Source organism: Gopherus flavomarginatus, chromosome 5, assembly GCF_025201925.1.
Source record: "Gopherus flavomarginatus isolate rGopFla2 chromosome 5, rGopFla2.mat.asm, whole genome shotgun sequence".
Classification (NCBI taxonomy): Eukaryota; Metazoa; Chordata; order Testudines; family Testudinidae; genus Gopherus; species Gopherus flavomarginatus.
In genome coordinates this window covers 143656737-143672962 of record NC_066621.1, presented here as the reverse complement: position 1 = coordinate 143672962, position 16226 = coordinate 143656737, and the positions used below count along the sequence as shown (strand labels likewise).

The following is a 16226-nucleotide window of genomic DNA, read 5'->3' as shown; positions in this document are numbered from 1 at the left end:
AAATGTTTCATCAGAAGAAAGAAAAACTAGAACACTTTTGTTTTTATTAAACGATGATAAAGTGAAAAAGAGGGAGGTTAAAAACTAGTGACCATTTTGCCAATGTGATATCTTCCCCTCTATTCTATATAAATTATTGTACAGTCCAGATCTCTACACTAGGTGAGTGTCTTCCAGTACTGCATTGAGGGATGTGATGATATCTGTCTGGTGTGGTTTGTCTGTCTCATATCTTCCAGGGGAGAACTGTGTATGCAGCGTGGATTTTGTTTTTAATTTTTTTCAAATGTACGTGGTGCTGTGTGTATGTTAGAGTAGGCAGGTCAAAGAAGTATGCCTTGCAGGAAGAGCTAAAGGTTAGTGATGGTCCTTAGTTCCTGGGTGAGTTTGTCCCTCTTGGTCTCCAGAGAAATCTCTTGTCTCCTTCATGGGTGAGCTTTACCCTTACAGTAAAAATGTCCATTGTGCCTGAGAACAGAGTTGTTGACCATGCTCTTCATTGTGGAGCTGTAGGCTCTTTTGTTATGCTGGGCTTAGGTTGTTGAATGCCTGGAAAATAAGGACCAAGACCTTGACTTTCTAGTCCCTTGGAAGCAAGTGGAGAGAGCAACGGATAGGTTTGATGTGTGTGCAAGGAGCCTGTGTTGTTGAGGAGATGTACAGAATGCTGCAGTGTTAGCTAGAGGTTCCTAGGCCTTCACTATAAAAAGACATGGGGTCGAATTGATTGGCTGAACTTCCCTTGAGATTCTAAAGCAGAGTAGGGCTTCTTCTCTGCCTTCCTTGCACCATGGAGACACCTAGGTGCAGCAACTGGCTTTGTTCCCAACTTCACTGGAACTCACTAAGGGCCTACAGGAGTTTGTATATTGCTTGATAACCTTTTCTAATCTTGTTAATACTTGTTCTTTGTTGACCAAAACCAGATCTGTATTTGATGCAAGGCATATTTCATTGAGCTGCACTCCTGAATTGACTTGATTTGTGCATCCAAAAACATTTTGTGTCTTCGAGGTCTAAAATAATAATTAGCAAACAGTCACTTTGTTAAATTTACATATCACATGCTGACTGTTTTACAAGTGGATTTACAAAACTGTGTGGCCTAAGAGAAATCCAAACATCACAGATACTGCTTCCTAATCCTGTTTTTAATAATCCATGACTAAACAGACAGGCACTATGCTTTTCCCAATCGAACATTCTGCTGCAGGTAATTTAGTGAAGTGATAAAATCAAGACAGAGCTTATTGGCTGCAATGAAAATGTAATAATGCTGTTGAAACTAGTATCCTCGCTCACCTGTCTCATGACTCCTGAATGCAGCTCTATCATATTTTCAATAGATTACGGAACAGGGACATGGAAGGGGTTATTTCTTTCCCTGCTGGTTACTCTACAGCTGAGGAAGATGTAATGGGGTTTACAAACTCCATACTGAGCATAGGCAGAAGAGAAAGGAGCGTCTTTCCCTACTTACAGGCAATCAGGCTGACCACCCCCCAGCTCAGCTGCCAGAATTGCCAATCATGTAGGCATGCACCCTCACCTGGAGATGCAAAACAGCCTGGGATAGTAGAGGTGCAGCAGCCCCACACCAGGCTGCTTCCAAGAAACTGATAGGTTGACAAAGGAAAACTGCAAGCCCTGGAGTTTAAGGGCTGAGTGACTCATTTTAAGTTAAGTTGATGGACTAGGCTAATGGGAGATGAATAGAGGGAGACCAGTTAAGAGAAAGCTAGGACTTCTGGAGAGACTGCTCAAAAGAACTGTTGACAAAGTGGTACCAGAAGTCGTGTTGACTTTAATGGTCCTTGCAGAAAGAAAAGCTAAAACCAAACAAAGCGCAACACAAAATCTCTTAACTTTTTGCTGATATATACCCAAGAGCTAGGGAGGTGAATCAGCCCCTGCAATAGCTGCCTGACTCACAAGCACAGCAACAACAGAGGCAGCAACAACTGTTTGAACAGATGGCATTGCACCAGCAACAGTTGTTGCAATTGATGGCAGACTTGATACCAGATACTCCTCAGGATCCCGCCACCGGGAATGTGTCCCCTGCACTTCAGGGAACTACTCCGACCCTGATGCTTCCATAGATGACGATAGATGATGACCTGGAGTCTTTCTTGGTGACTATGGCCTGTCAATGGCCCCTGGCATAGTGGGCAATCCAGCAACCTCCATTCCTTATTGAAGCCTGGGCAGCGTACTGGAGACTTGAAGAAACAGCCTGTCAGGACTTTGAACAGGCAAAGGCTGCCATAGTGCATCACCTAGGTCTAGATGAAGAAACCTACTGTAAGCGTTTCTACTATAAGAGATACCCCTGAAAGCACGGCCACAGGCAATAACCCAAAGTCTAAAGGACTTCTAGCAGCATTGGTTAAAACTAGAGTTTCTAACGGGACCCCAGATAGCAGAACACACAGTTATGGAGTAGTTTGTAGAGATTCTTCCACTGGTGGGCTAAGACTGTTTGTAGACACTGACCGGTAATCCTAGTGGACGTAACCTGCCTTATAGGGGAACGACATGACTGCTCAAGCCATCCAGGGCCCCTCTGCTACAGAAATACCTGCTCCATACATATGGGAGAAGGAAACAGAGTTCCGAGGAGGGGGGGGTCCCATTTTGGGTAAACCCCAAGAAAACGGACACCTGACTGGTCGTTGGGCCTGATAGGTGACAGATGTGCCTCTCAGGGTCTATGAGTAAGATTCCCTTGAGACAGCAAGCCTACAACTTTAAACAATACACTAACCGCATACCCCATGTCAACATAGGAACAAGGGTTCAGTGAATCTTAGAAAGACAATTACAAGGCCACTAGAAGACAATGGACAGACTTGATCGTGTGTTACTCCTGTCAATGGCAGGGACAGGTTTTGCAACTGCCCCTCCATGGAATGTAATTTAGGGCAGGTGTGGACAGAGAGGATAGGGCCTGGCAAAAACCCTGGGAAAGTGAATGGCCCAGAAACACTGGCCCTCATAGATGTGGTGTGTGACCAGTTGTTTGTTGGGGAGCAGGGGGGAACAGTAGGGAAGCCGGCAAAGGAGGAAGTTGCCCCTAAATGCATCCATGGAGATATTCTGTGGTATCCCAGCATGATAGTAAAATTGACTATTGACAGGAGCCAAGGTCATATGTAGGTATATGTGTTTCCAAATTATCTATTAGCCTGAGCCTGCCCATATTTTCAAGAACTCTTACAGAAGTTTCCCTTAACACAGGAGCCTGAAGAAGGTGCTCCAACAGAAACATTAGAGCTCTTATTCCCTTTTAAGGACTCCCATCTATTTAAATACTGGCCTAGAAGGAAAAAGTTACATAGAAAGAAGTGGATAGACAGGAAAGAGTGGAGAAAGGTGAGAGGCTACCCCCTCCATAGGCATAATGGAGACCACAGACTATAGTCAATCCAGGCAATGCAGAAGTTACAGAGGAAGAACCAAAACAAGACACTCCCTCTCAAACTGGACCCAGAGAGGCTAATGGGCTTCTAGGATTTCTGCATGGAACAAAGAAACTCAGGCTTTGAGCAAGTGGCAGTGACAGACCCCAAGAAAGCATGCTAGTACCCTCGTTTTGCCCTTAAGTAGGACTTGTTATATCACATAGACCAGACAAGCTGATGCAGGAGAAACAAACCAATTACAAGTGCCGTAGGTGTACTGTTGTGTGCTAGATATAGAAGCTGACACAATCCCATATGTGGGACACCTTGGGAAAGATAAGATACAGTCTAGGATCCTGTCCCGATACTTTTGGCCAGGGGTCCTTAAAGAAGTCAAGAATTTCTGTGCATCATGTTTTGAATGCTAATTAGTGGCCCCCAACGGAGTCCCATGGTCTCTACTAGTACCTCTTCCCTTGGTGGAAACCTCCTTTGAATGAATAGGCATCAACCTTATAGGCCTCCTAGAGAAGTGCCTCCAGACACCAGCATATACGAGAGAGATATGTAGTATACTGAAAGTTAAGATACTATGTACATCCGAGTATCCTCTTCAGACAGCGGGCCTAGTGGAAAGATTTAATCAGATGCTAAAGAGAAGTCTTAGGAAATTTATTACTCTGGACTTGACAGTGGGATCAATTACTCATGGCCCTACTCTTTGCCATTAGGGAAGTACCCCAAGCTTCTGCAGGATTTTCACCTTTTGAACTGCTATATAGGTGGTAGCCAAGAGGCATACTAAACCTGGTGCAGTATATAGGAAAACTAGGGTCCAAGAGCTGAAACCCTTGTACAATATGTCTTAAAGTTATGTGAGAGACTGGAGGCTATCGGGGCCTACGCTAAAGAAAACCTCAAAGAAGTACAGGAATGACAGTGACATTATAATAAAGAGGTACAACTATGCACCTTCCAGCCAGGTGACAGAGTTCTACTGCTTTTTCCAAGCTCTGAATCAAAGCTGATCGCCAAGGCCCTTATGAGATGATAAAGAAGGTCGGAACAATGGACTATTTAATCAGACAGCCAAGGGGTGTGCCCTCCCCAAATTTACCATGTAAGTTTGCTAAAGCCAGGGAAAGTCTCTTCATCATGCCATGTCCTGAGAAACGAGAACTGGAACCCCAAATTAACAACTGCCTGAAAGAAAGCTCAATACCCCTTAAGAGAACTTAAACCAGAAGCAAAAGGAACAGACACTCCAACTGGTGGCCACTTTTACAAAGATATTCTCAGCCCATTCTGGGGAGATGTCCTTTTCTCACCATCACAATAATATGGAACCAAGTGAAGTAATATGGGAAGAGCTTTGACCAGTCCCTAACAAATTGACAAGAGCTGTTGAGAGAACTCAAGGTCATGTTAGAACTCATGAGAACAGAGGAATCCCAAAGTGACTTGATGAGTACAGTTGTGCTGGTTCCAAAGCCAGATGACTCACTGCATTTCTGTATAGACTTCAGAAAGGTGAACACTGCTTGCCCTTCAGGTTACACAATGCAGCAGCTATTTTTCAACGTTTGATAGACCAGTTACTCCAACAGCATAATCAATATGCAGTGGCATACTGGGAGGACATAGTAATTTATAGAAAGGATTCCCATCTGGACAAAATGGCTGCTATTCTCTAGTCACTGAGGGAAGCCAGGTTGACAGCTAACCCAGCCAGTGCATGATAGCAAAACAGGAAACCTGTTACATGGTCAGTGGAGAGAAAATCCATCTGTTGGGGATACTGTTCATGCCTTACAGGCATATAAAACTCCCATCGTTAAAAGGCAAGTTCGGGCCATTCTAGGTCTAGCTAGCTACTATCACTGGTTCATATCGCATTTTGTCATCATGGTAGTCCCAGTAACCAACATAGCTAAGGGCACCGCCTCAGAATAGGTCTTATGGATACCCAGATGCAAACTTCGAGAAGGAATTTGTATTGCAAACAGATGCATTGGATGTACGGCTAGGGGTGGTCCTTTCCGAAGAGGTAGATGGAGAAGAACACCCAATAGTGGACATCAGCCAGAAACTCTTTCCTTATGATGGAATGTACTTGGTGATAGAGAAGGATTGCTTGGCCACCAAGTGGGCAATAGAAAGCTTATGGCACTACCTCCTGGGGAATGTATCCACATTAGTTACAGATCATATCCCCTTGTGCAGGCTGAATGTACTGGAAGAGACAAACCAGAGGATCATGAAATGGTGCCTGTTGTATCCGGAAGGCATATGATTGCAACAGCCGGCAGGAAGTTTGCATCGCAATGCTGATTTTCTGTCAAGAGAAGTAGCCTTTGCCAGTCAAGGCTGGGCCTCAGCCTTTAGGGGTGGATTTGTAATGGGGTTTATAAGCCTCATACTGAGCAGAAGGGAAAGGATAGTCCCCACTTACAGGCAATCAGGCTGAGCACCCCCCAGCCCAGCTGCCAGAATTGCCAATCATGCAGGCATGCACCCACTCCCATCCCCTCAGGACCAATACACAAACAAGCCCAGCTATAAAGGAAGGAGAAGAGAGAGAGATGAGGATGCAAAACATTTTGGAATAGTCGAGGTGCAACAGCTCCACACTGGGCTGCCTCCAAGAAACTGACAGGGTGATAAAGGAAAATGCAAGCCCTGGATTTTTAGGGGCTGATTGACTCATTTTAAGTTAAGTTGATGGACTGGGCTAATGGAAGATGAATAGAGAGAGACCAGTTAGGAGAAATCTAGGATTTCTGGAAAGACTGCTCGAAAAAGCTGTTGACAAAGACTTCTAAATGGGCAATATTTAAGGCACAGTAGCAAAATGACTATAAAAGGAATAAGAAATATTAGCAAATGGTTGCTGTTGACATGTTCCTAAAGTGTTAGTGGCAGCTTAAGCCATGGTTTTATTGTGTTCTCAGTGCTGTTTTCCTACTTCCATCCTCGTGATCCAGCCCTGCAGATCTGTAAAACTTGTATGGCACAGTAAGTGGGCGTAATGATGAAAGGACAGTTTCTTCCCTTCTCTTGAATGAGGGTCTTGACACTGGGCAGCAAAGACTGGAATGAAAGGAGAGATTAAATTTGTGTGGTAGTAGACTTGGGACTGATCATTTTAAGGTTCATTCTCTCACTCTACAAACTATTCTCATGTCTGCTGCTTGCCAGGTTGTTCTTAGCTACCCACCGAGAACCTCCCGCAAAGCCTCTAGAAGTCAATGAAAAGACTCACTGAATTAAAGGGGCTCTGGATCAGACTGAGATGAGGTCTTGTCCTTCAGCAGCCACAGTTTCTTCTCTGTCTTATACCGCTGAAGCCTCAGGTGAGTAAATGGAATAAAGCTGCCAGGGTGTAACTTGTGCAGAGCGAGAGTTTGACTGTGTGCATCACTCTGAAGAGATTATCCCATTTGGCTTCTGTTTCAGTGTGGTCTCTTTGACTTTGTTTACTTCTGTGTGAATAGTTGCTGTTGTCTCTCACTCTACATTTTATTCTATGGCAGGCTTAGATGTATTATGTCAGGTATAAAATGATTTCCTCTGTCATTGGGTATCACTATTCTGAGATTCTCCAAGGATACCCTTTGTCTCTAGTTCTGCATCCAAAATGAACATGCTGCCAGTGGAAACAGAAGAGATTGATACAGAAGTTCTTGTTACAAAGAACATGAAATAAGCCTCAGAAACCCAGGAGATTTTCTTCTTTGTGGGTAAAATTTTCAAGTCACCTACCCCTGAAAGAAAGTGAATGGGATTTAGGAGATTTTGAAAATTGTACCCTAAATCTTAATTTTTACTGTGCTCACTGGCTGTAGAATATGTACAGTAAACTTCAAAAATTTCTGACTATTATAGATGACAATTTCCTAACTGAAAAAGTGTTGTATCCAACATAGGAGAATTCTATATAAGACTTCATCTTGACAGATAAAAAGGAACTGATCACAGAACTAAAAATTAATAGTAACCTTGGTAAAGTAATCAGGACTGGATCACGTTCATAATGTATAAACAATAAAATCCAGAGTAATAATGTATATACTTGGTGCTCTAAAAGGGCCACTTTCACAAAGCTGAAAACAATTATGAGTTAAGTTAGCTGAGAGAGAGAATTTAATCAGAAAAATATGAATGATGATTGGGAATTGCTTTATTAGATGCCTAAAACAGCCACAGTTCCACAAATTGAGGAAGAAGACTTAATTGATTAAAAAACTGATTTAGAGAGGAAGTGAAGGTAGCTATAGTAGTGATATAAATTAGAAGCTAAGAATCCTAGAAAATTGATAAAGGAAGCAAAGGGACACAAGGAGAACTCTGTGGCCAGCAGAATTAAGAAAAAAGGAGGAGTTTATATTAGGAATAAAAAGAATACTCTCAATTATATTTGTCCATTACTAGATGGAAGTGGAAGAATTATCAATAATAATACAGAAAAGGCAGAGGTGTTCAATAAATATTTCTGCTATTTGAAAAAAATCATGATGTAGTATCATGATACTAGTAGAATGGAAAGAGTATTATCTTAGGAGACTGTTAAAAATGTCTAACTTTAATAGCTGCTGTTTAAGTCAGTAGGTCCAAATAATTTGGATGCAAGAGTTTAAAAAGAGGTGGCTGAGGAGCTCACAGGATCATTTATATTGATTTTCAATGAGTCTTGGAACACTGGGGAAGTTCCAGAAGACTGAAAGAAAGCTAATGTGCCAATATTATTAAAGGATAAGCGGATGACCTGGGTAATTATAGGACTATCAGTCTGACATCGATCCTACACAAGAAAATAGACTCAATAAATATTAAGGGAGGGTAATACAATTAGTGCCAATCTATATAGACTACACATCCACACAGACCACCTTAAGGACTTAACTGGAGAATGATCTGAGTTGCTCTCAGTCTGAAAGAAGGCTGCATCCCTTTTGGTTTTGCCTTCATTTTAGTCACTTGGGTTTTTTGCCTGCTGTGATTTTGCATAAACCCTCTGCTAGCTTGCTTACAAAACTGGGAGGGAGATTGTTCAGTAGCTGTACTTGACAGCAGACTTAGTTGAGATTCATGGCTTTAGTCAATAATAAGGATAGTAAATATCATGGAAACTTAAAGAATAAGTTAGAAAGGGTGAGTTCCTGTCTATTGTATTCTGGCAAGTTCAACTTGTTCCACATATTTTTTGTTAGGACTAAATAATGCTCTATAGACAAACATTACTGATATATAAATAATTTTTGAGCAACTGGCACATGAAGAGCAATAATGTAGATGAAGAAAGGCTGCAGAGTGTGTTAGACTTCTTGCAAAAGGGTTGCAAAGAAAAGTGAGAAAATCCAGGGGGAAAATTGCCAGAGGGGGTGATTTTTGTACACTCGTTCTCTCTATATCAATTTGATTTCATCAAGACACCAGGAAAAATTCAAATACTCATAGTTTGTAGTCTGTCTTGGTTTTTGTGTTTGCCATTTCCATAAGATGTCTATAAAATAAAAAGATTTAAAGCTCCTGTTAAGGTTGAGTCGGAAGTTTTCAGTTTAGGGAGTTGTGACCAGTGCCTGCATAATGTAGTTGCAAGAACTCAAGGAAAAAAAAGGTATTGAGCATGGTTAAATGAGAAGGTACAAGTAGGTAATGAAGCCCAAGCAAGATCCTTCATAAACTGAAAGCCAAATGAAAGGAGTATAAATTATTGTAGGTAAAATATGAGCTGAAAATAGATCCTGTCAAACTAACCTGATTTTTTTTTTAATGAGATTAGAAGTTTGGTTGATAAAGGTAATAATGTTGATGCAATATAGTGTTGAAGTAATATACTTAGATTCCTAAAAAAGGTGTTTGACCTGATACCACACAATATTTTGATTAAAAATACCCCTAGAACAAATAAAATTAACATGGCACACATTACATGAGTTAAAAACAACCTAATTACAGGTCTCAAAATGTAGTTTTAAATGGGAAATCATTGATGGGTTATATTTCTAGTAGGGTCCTGGAGGGATCAGTTCTTTGCCCTATGCTTTTAAACTTTTTTTTATCAATGACCTAAAGAAAACAAAATCTGATAAAGTTTGGAGATGACACAAAACTTGGGGGAATGGTAAATAATGACTAAAACAGGTTACTAATCCAGAGTAATCTGGATTGTTTGGTAAACTAGACACAAGCAAACAATATGCATTTTAATATGGCTAAATGTATACATCTAGGAACAAAGTACGTAGACCATAATTACAGAATGGGGTGCTTTATCCTGGGAAGCAGTGACTGAAAAAGATTTGGGGGTCATGGTGGATAATCAACTGAAATGAGTTCCCAGTGGAACGCTGTGGCCAGAAGTGTTAATGGGATCCTTGGATGCATAAATGGGAATCTTGAGTAGGAGTAGAGATGTTATTTTACCTCTATATTTGGCACTGGAGTGACCACTTCTGGAATACTATGTTTCGTTCTAATGTCCACAGTTCAAGAAGGATGTTGATAAATTGGAGCAGGTTTAGAAAAGATCCACAAGAATGATTAAAGGATTAGAAAACCTGCTTTATAGTGAGACTCAGTGAGCTCAATCTATTTAGCTTAATGAACAGAAAGTTAAGGGGTGACTTGATTACAGTATATTAGCACCTACATTGGGAACAAGTATTTGATAACAGGTTTGTCAGTCTAGCAGAGAAAGCTATAACAATCCAATGACTGATTCAGACTGGAAATAAGGTGTAAATTTTTACCAGTAAGAGTAATTAACCATTGGAACAATTTGCCAAGGATTCTCCATCACCAACAATTTTCAAAATTCAGCTTGGATGTTTTTTTCTAAAACATATTATCTAGGAATTATTTTAGGAAAGTTCTATAGCCTATGTTATATAGGAGTTCAACCTAGATGATCTCTGTGGTCCCTTCTGGCCCGGGAATCTATGAACCTTTAAAAAAAAACAAAAACCCACCCCAGAACGGATTCAGTACTCTGCCTTCTTTCTGTATAGCAGGAAGGGGTTAAAGGTTTGCTTTTAATGTTAAAGTTCCTGGTTATCATTTCTGCTCACCCGAATGGGTTACAGGCAATCTTCATGAAGGTCGAGCACAAAGCACCAAATGTCTGATAAAAGCCTTTATCTCAGCCCTTTGTAGGCCCTGATCTTGCAAACATTTAAGCACATGCTTAACTTTATGCATGTGCATTGTCCTATTGAACTGAATAAAATTAATGTTTTGCTTAACTACTTGCATGATTGGGCCCACCGAGTATAAGAGTTGAGGTTAGTGTTAAGGCAGACATTTAACATGTAATGGGACTGACTTTACATTAACCGAACAATTTTAATTTTTGAAAATTCTTGGGTTTTGGTGTGTTTTTTTTTTTTATTATTATTTGTTTGGAGCCCATGATCTTGCAAACTGAAATTGAAATTATTCTAGGCTGTGTTTAATTTCTTGTTTATTGTCAAGAAAAAGGTATGGGGGGGGGAGAGGTGCTGAAGGCAATAGCTGGAAGTCCTTTGCTCTGCAGCCTTTCAGCAGCAGAACTTGTAAGTTCTTCAGCAAGTGCACATGTAATTGTCTGTGCCACGCATATGCAATAGATTTATATTTTAGTGTGCCTTGTAAACTTATAGAAACACTGTTCAAAACCACATGTTCAGTGCATAGATTTCAAAGGGTTATCTCTTTTATTTCAAACTATGCAAAGACTTTTGTTCCTCACGAGTGCTATGTCCAGACCAGGGCCAGCTCCAGGCACCAGCAAAGGAAGCAGGTGCTTGGGGCGGCCAGCGGAAAGGGGTTGCACATCTGGGTCTTCGGCGGCAATTCGACGGTGGGTCCCTCAGTCCCTCTCGTAGTGAAGGACCCGCTGCCAAATTATCGTCGAAGAATGAAGTAGCGCAATAGAGCTGCCGCCGAAGTGCTGCTGATCACAGCTTTATTTTTCTTCTCTCCTGCCCCCTCCCCCGCTTCACCACTTGGGGCAGCAAACAAACTGGAGTCAGCCCTGGTCCAGACCAAGTTTCAAACTTCAGCTGTTTTGGTTTAGCTTTTTCTAAAATGTGTGGTCAGAAATTTTTAAAACAAGAGCATCTTTTCCCCTCTATCCTTACCTTCCATTTTGCTCAGACTTCTTTGGGGGGGTGTGTGTCGGGGGAGGGAGGGGAGTGTAAATCAGTATGGAAAATATCAGCACCAAAAATAAATATATAGGAAAGTTATGAGACTATGAAAATGGGGTAAAATCTATTTGCAACCAAACTCTAAATGCTAGGAAATTAGTCAAAATGCTATAAAGTTTAATATTCAATTTAAACTCTGTCTTATATATTAAATATCCTTACAGTTTTCTAAAGCAAACCATGTGACTTTGCAATTTGTGACTTTTTCTGGAATTTATCAGAGTTAACATGGTGCCAGAAGAGCCACATGTGTATCCCAGATTATAACCTTAGTTTATGTGCTGAGCTGATGGTGTAAAATGATGTTCATAAAAAAAGTCATAAGTTTGACCTGTGAATATATCATGTTTCTTAATGCAAGCACCATATCCTGACTCCTAATATAGATTCCAATATGCTTGGAAATTAAGTATGTTTTATATGTAATGAGCAGTTGCTTTGCAATATAACATTGTAATTAAAATGTGACTGAATTTAGCATATAAATATAAGAAAGATGACACTGGTCAATTCTCATGTTTTTATTTCATTCAAATTTAAGTGATGGCAATAGTAGGCATATGCAAAACTAAACTTCAGCCACTACATTCTTGGAAAGGTACACACAAAAGATAAATTGTGTATCTGAAAAGCAAACTTCCCATGGTTTATAAGGGAAGCTTTACTTACACATCAGAAATCTTAGTTGTATGGGCAGTTGCTAGGGATGAAGTGGCTTGGCCCAGCTAATACATTAACAGTTGAATAAATGAATGTGTGTTCTCAACTGTTTGTTTGTTTTACCTCCTGAAGTGTGAAAAAATGCACCTTTTAACAGTAAACTCTACTACTGTAACCATCTGGCTGCAGTTTCATTGTGAACTCCCGCCAAACTCTCACTTTGAAGAGAAAAATTGATATGAGTTGTAAAAAATTATAGTCTCTGACCTCAGGTTGTGTGTTTTTCTGTGTTCCTCTGATGAGGTCTCTACTGATGTATACTATGACTTCTTTAAAACAGTAACTTAGCTGGCTAATGTGAGATACAGAATTACATCCAGGCATCATATTGGGTCTGATCTAGCAATGAGCAGAGCACCCTTAGTTCCTGTTCAAGTTACTTATGAACAAAATAGGTACTGCACAGATCACAACAGTGTTAGTTTGCCCAAAACTGCAGTGCCAGTGAGTCTCGATTATACTGGTGGGACCACCTATAGGGATAGTTCAGCCTCCAAGATCTATGGCATCCCTGGTCTCTGTCATTATATTTGTCAGTAAGTGCCAGCTGTAGCAGAAGTTTTTGTGATTTGGATGTGAACTAGGCTCATTTCACATAGACTGCTGAATTACCATCAGTTAGTTGGTTAAACCTCTAGGTTACTCCTCTACATTCGCTTTATAGTTTACTCAATAATAATGGGGGATTTCAGCTATCCCCATATTGACTAGATACATATCACCTAAGGAAAGGATGCAGAGATAAAAATTTTTGACACCTTAAATGACTGCTTCTTGGAGCAGCTAGTCCTGGAACCTACAAGAGGAGAGGCAATTCTTGATTTAGTCCTAAGTGGAGCACAGGATCAGGTCCAAGAGGTGAATATAGCTGGACTGCTTGGTAACAATGACCATAATATAATTAAATTTAACATCCCTGTGATGGGGAAAACCCCACAGTGGCCCAACACTGTAGCATTTAATTTCAGAAAGGGGAACTACACAAAATTGAGATTAGTTAAACAGAAATTAAAAGGTACATCACCAAAAGTAAAATCCCTGCAAGCTGCATGGAAACTTTTTAAAGACACTATAATAGAGGCTCAACTTAAATGTATATCCCAAATTAAAAAACACAGCAAGAGAACCCAAAAAGAGCCACCATGGCTAAACAACAAAGTAAAAGAAGCCAAGAGAGGCAAAAAGGCATCCTTTAAAAAGTGGATGTTAAATCCTAATGAGGAGAATAGAAAGGAGCATAAACTCTGGCAAATGAAGTGCAAAAATATAATTAGGAAGAAAGAATTTGAAGAATAGTTAGCCAAAGACTCAGAAAGCAATAGCAAAAAATTTTTTTAAGTACATCAGAAGCAGGAAGCCTGCTAAACAACCAGTGGTGCCAGTGGACAATCAAGATGCTAAAGGAGCACTCAAGGATGATAAGGCCATTGCGGAGAAACTAAATGAATTCTTTGCATCAGTCTTCATGGTGGAGGATGTGAGGGAGATTCCCAAACCTGAGCCATTCCTTTTTAGGTGACAAATCTGAGGAACTGTCCCAGATCGAGGTGTCATTGGAGGAGGTTTTGGAACAAACTGATACTTTTAAACAGTAATAAGTCATCAGGACAAGATGGTATTCACCCAAGAGTTCTGAAGGAACTCAAATGTGAAATTGCATAACCACTAAGTGTAGTCTGTAACCTATCATTTAAATCAGCTTCTGTACCAAATGACTGGAAGATAGCTAATGTGACACCAATTTTTAAAAAGGGCTCTAGAGGTGATCCTGGCAATTACAGGCCAGTTAGCCTAACTTCAGTACCGGGCAAACTGATTGAAACTATAGTAAAGAACAATATTGTCAGACATATAGAAGAACATAATTTGTTGGGGAAGAGTCAACGTGGTTTTTGTAAAGGGAAATCATGCCTCACCAATCTACTAGAATTCTTTGAGAGGGTCAACAAGCATGTGGACAAGCGGGGGGCAGTGGATGTAGTGTATGTAGATTTTCAGAAAGTTTTTGACAGGGTCCCTCACCAAAGGCTCTTAAGCAAAGTAAGCTGTCATGGGATAAAAGGGAAGATCCTTTCATGTATTGGTAACCAGTTAAAAGATATGAAACAAAGGCTAAGAATAAATGGTCAGTGTTCAGAATGGAGAGAAGTAAATGGTGGTGTCCACTGGGGTCTGTACAGGTACCAGTACTGTTCAACATATTCATAAATGATCTGATAAAAGGGGTAATCAGTGAGGTGGTGAAATTTGCAGACGATACAAAATTACTCAGGATCATTAAGTCCAAAGCAGACTGTGAAGAGTTACAAAGGGATCTCACAAAAATGGATGACTGGGTGACAAAATGACAGGTGAAATTCAGTGTTGGCAACTGCAAAGTAAGGCACACTGGAAAACATAATCCCAACTATACATATAAAATGATGAGGTCTAAATTAGCTGTTACCACTCAAGAAAGAGAACTTGGAGTCATTGTGGATAGTTCTCTGAAAACATCCAGTCAATGTGCAGCGGCAGTCAAAAAAAACCGAACAGAATGTTGGGAATCATTAAGAAAGGGATAGATAATAACACAGATAATATCATATTGGCTCTATAGAAATCCATGATATGCCCACATCTTGAATACTGCCTGCAGATGTGGTCGCCCTATCTCGATAAGGATGTATTGGACTTGGAAAAGGTTCAGAAAAGGGCAACAAAAATTATTAGGGGTGTGGAATGGGTGCCATATGAGGAGAGATTAATAAAACTGGGACTTTTCAGCTTGAAAAAGAGACGACTAAGGGGGGATATGATAGAGGTCTATAAAATCATGACTGGTGTGGAGAAAGTAAATAAGGAAGTGTTATTTACTCCTTCTCATAACACAAGAACTAGGGGCCACCAAATGAAATTAAATAGGCAGCAGGTTTAAAACACAAAAAAAGGAAGTATTTTTTTCATACAATACACAACTGGTGGAACTCCTTGCCAGAGGATGTTTTGAAGGCCAAGACTATAACAAGATTCAAAAAAGAACTAGATAAATTAATGGAGGATAGGTCCATCAGTGGCTATTAGCTAGGATGGGCAGGGATGGTGTCCCTAGCCGCTGTTTGCCAGAAGCTGGGAATGAGCGATGGGATGGATCACTTGATGATTACCTATTCTGTTCATTCTCACTGGGGCACTTGGCATTGGCCACTGTTGGAAGACAGGATACTGGGCTAGATCAGTGTTTCTCAAACTGGGGTGGCCACTTGTGTAGGGAAAGTCCCTGGTGAGCGGGCTGGTTTGTTTACCTGCCCTGTCCACAGGTCCGGCTGATCGCGGCTCCCACTGGCCGTGGTTCGCCACTGCAAGCCAATGGGGGCTACTGGAAGTGGCGACCAGTAGGTCCCTCGGCTTGCGCCGCTTCCAGCAGCTCCCATTGGCCTGGAGCAGCAAACCACCGCCAGTGGGAGCCGCAATCGGCTGGACCTGTGGATGAGGCAGGTAAACAAACTGGTCCGGCCCGCCAGGGGCTTTCCCTACACAAGCAGTGACCTCAGTTTGAAAAAACACTGGGCTAGATGGACCTTTAGTCTGATCCAGTATGGCCATTCTTATGTTCTTAATTATAATAGATTGTTTCAAGTGGTTTCGCAGTTCCACCATTCTGTAATGCTTGCTCTTCTGTACGGAATTGCATCCAAAACACATTTTTCTGTTAGTAGTATGATTTTTTTTTAAGTAATGGTTCTCAGTACCTCATTAATGGAATCAGAGAAACTTTGGAAATCCTCTTTCTTCTGGCTTTTACAGTACATACTAAAAAAAAAAAAGTACTTCGCCACTCCATAATTCTGAGAGACACATTCCTGATTCTTCCTAATAAGTTTATTGACTTTTAGAAACCTGTTAGTAGGAAATAATTCTTTGATATCACTAC

General features: G+C 40.8%; 1 protein-coding gene across 5 annotated transcripts in view; it reads left to right on the top strand.

Annotated features, from left to right (window-relative positions):
• The window catches only part of NUDT14 (nudix hydrolase 14), an 81050-nt gene that overhangs the window by 12979 nt on the left and 51845 nt on the right, over positions 1 to 16226 (top strand). The window contains exon 1 of one of the 5 annotated variants that reach the window (XM_050952758.1): positions 6663 to 6757. The exons of the other annotated variants lie outside the window; for them this stretch is intronic. The gene's annotated coding sequence lies outside the window, so the exon portion shown is untranslated. Of the gene's footprint in view, positions 1 to 6662; positions 6758 to 16226 lie in introns of those variants that run through there. 5 annotated transcript variants of the gene reach the window in all.